Source organism: Montipora capricornis, chromosome 5 (assembly GCF_036669925.1).
Source record: "Montipora capricornis isolate CH-2021 chromosome 5, ASM3666992v2, whole genome shotgun sequence".
Classification (NCBI taxonomy): Eukaryota; Metazoa; Cnidaria; class Anthozoa; order Scleractinia; family Acroporidae; genus Montipora; species Montipora capricornis.
This window is the reverse complement of record NC_090887.1, coordinates 6,122,394-6,125,651: the sequence shown is the minus strand read 5'-3', so window position 1 is coordinate 6,125,651 and position 3,258 is coordinate 6,122,394.

Below are 3,258 nucleotides of genomic sequence, written 5' to 3'. Positions count from 1 at the left end.
TCCCTGATAGAAAACAGAAAATTGTTTAATGTTAGTCCGACAGAAAGGCAGACGAAATGCATGAGAGTTTCTCGAATAATATGTGTGAATTTGACTGTTTAGAGTGAATTTGCTAGCTAACTTGGGAGGAAGAGTTCGAATTTGATAGGAGAACATGAATTGACCAAGTTGTAACAGGTTAAGATCATGGAATTTTAGGATTCCAAGTTTCTTTAATATAGGGTCAGAATGAGCATTAAAATGAGATTTATCTATGATTCTCACCACTCCTTTCTGCAATTTTACCAGACGAACAAGGTTAGTTTTATAGGTGGACGCCCAAACTATATTACTGTAAAAGAAGTAAGGATAAACAAGTGAAAAGTACAATACACGTAAAGAGTATGAAGATAAATAAAAACTTGATTTCTGTATCATTCCAATTGATTTCGACACTTTGTTAGCCACATGAGAGATCTCAGACTTCCAGGTTACGTTTTCATCGATGATCACACCCAAGAAGACTGTTTCTTTAACTTGATCAATTTGTTGTTTATTTATCAAAATTTGAAAATTATAACTTCTACGTTTTTGGTTTGGTTTGAACACTATGAACTTGGTCTTTTTAAGATTCAGTGAAAGCTTATTAACCCTAAACCATACTGACAACTTATTTAACTCGATATTCAGCTAATTAACCAAATAATCAGGATCTTTACCAGACAGAAAAACGTTGGTATCGTCCGCGAATAAAATCAGTTGTAGTGCCGAAGATGCATTGACTATATATATCATTAATGTAAAGAAGAAAAAATAAAGGCCCTAGAATAGAGCCCTGAGGAACCCCACAGGATATATTAAAGCGAGAAGAAACATGACCGTTGAAATCTACAAATTGTAATCTGTTAGAAAAATAGCTTTTTACCCATTTTAAGGCCAGTCCACGTATACCATAGTGTTCAAGTTTGTCAAATAAAATATTATGATTAACTGTATCGAATGCTTTTGAGAGATCAAGGAAAATACCAACAGCTATATCACCACGATCTAAAGCAGAGGAAATCTTATCATACAAATCAATCAAAGCAAGTGTAGGGGAGTGATTTTTCCTAAAGCCATATTGCTCATCACAAAGGACATTTAAATTAGTCAGATAATCATTTAAACGGTTATAAATTATTCTCTCAAGAAATTTGGAAAAACTAGGTAGAACTGAAACAGGTCTATAGTTAGTGAACAACGACTGGTCATCAGCTTTGAATAAAGGTATTACCCGTGCTATCTTCATTTGATCTGGTACAATGCCATGAGCAATCGACAAGTTAATAATGTGAGCCAAAGGTTCAGAGATTAATTGGATAGATTCCTTTATGAGGGACATTGGAATGTTATCATAACCCGCAGCTTTGTTGGATGCAAATGATTGAGCAATAACAATAATTTCTTCTTTTGTTGCCGGATTGAAAAAGATAGATTCTGCAAAAGATCCTGAAAGAAAGTCTTTATGAGAAAAAGGATGAGATTGTATTTCTTTTGCAAGGTTAGGACCAATACTGGAGAAATACTTACAAAATTTATTCGCGATGATAACAGCTGGATCAGATATTTCTTGACCATCAGATGTGAATATTGAGTTTACTTTAGCCTTTGATTTTTTCCGATTCAAGATGTCATTAAGAATTTTCCAAGTAGCATGGGTATTTGCTTTTGCATATTCTAATTTCTTCTCATAATATAATCGTCTAGCCGATCTCAAAATGTGATTTAATTTGTTTTTGAAAGACTTATAGAGTAGATTGTTATTCTGTGTCGGTTTAATTTATGAAGGAATTGTTTATAAAGTTTGTTTTCCTTTTAATCGACTTGAGAAGAGCTTTAGTTAACCACGGTTTTTTAATAGATCTCTTCTTCACATCACAGACACTTGTCATTAATGCGTTCTGAAAAGGCCAGAGCTTCTCTTTGATGTAGAGAAATAAAATTAAGGGTCTTTAGAGAAAAAATAGTAATGGTAATAAGACCAAGTGGAGTCCAATTCAGTTTGTAATCATACAAGTGACAACAAAATCAGACGACTGTGCAGCAAGAGTACGACTTGTTTATCACAAGTATGATTACAGACCTAATTGGATGACGCATAGTCTTCTTACCAATTAATCATAAAAATAATTACAATTTCCAAGAAAAGAGATGGCAACTGATGCCGCATAAAAGTGTACTGTATATTGCCCAAATTGTATCGGTAGGTCCTGCAATTCATCCTTAGAAAGACTAGAGAGACAACTTCACTCGTCAACCGCCATGTATAAAACACAGCATTTTAGGCGTCCAAATCTGCAAGAGACCATCTCTCACCTCTGTCTCGAGAACAGCAGACACGCACGGTTCTTACGTTTATGCCTGTAGAATCAACTAAAATCGCAATTCCTTGTAAGAAGTTATAACTAGCATCTTAATTTTCCTGGTAGGCTAGGTATCGGAGAGACTGAACATTTGCGCATGCGCTGACGAAATGTTTGAACAAAACAGAAAAATGGAGTACCTCCAGACGTGGCGCTGGAACGTCGTACTAAACGAATCTTCTCGGGATTTCGGCCTGTGCGATCGCTTTTGGACGCAGTTGGCCCTTCGCTACTTTCTGCTACCGACCTCGCCTCCCGGTACGGCATTGAGGGAGGGATATGTCGGCCCCTAAACCGTACGAGACAAATCTCACGTCTACTCACTGCTCTACACCGCCCTTATCATTACAATTTAGCGTAAGATTTAGATGGCTTATATATTCAAGAGAAAAGTCATTTTACCTGCACTGGATTCACTGCATAAACTTTCTTTCATATCGAATTTCAAAATAACTACAAGAGCCAATGTCTTCCAGAAATTACATTTACAACTAAAATACATAGCATATACAGATATATACCTAAATACATGATATTTAAAGATATGTTTATTAAAAAGAAAAGCACTGTACAAAATGCGGTCTTGCTTTCTCTAGTTTAAAACCAGAAAACTCAGTAGAACGGATGAAATCAGGTAGCGCATTTCGCAACTTAGCTGATACGTAAGAAAAAGAAACCATGGATATGATATTTAAAGATATATTTATTAAAAATAAAAGCGCTGTACAAAATGCGGTCTTGGTTTTTCTAGTTTAAAACCAGAAAACTCAGTGGAACGGATAAAATCAGGTAGCGCATTCCGCAACTTAGCTAATACGTAAGAAAAAGAACTAAGACCATAACTGGCTGTTTTAGGTTTATTGATGGACAGAATGTA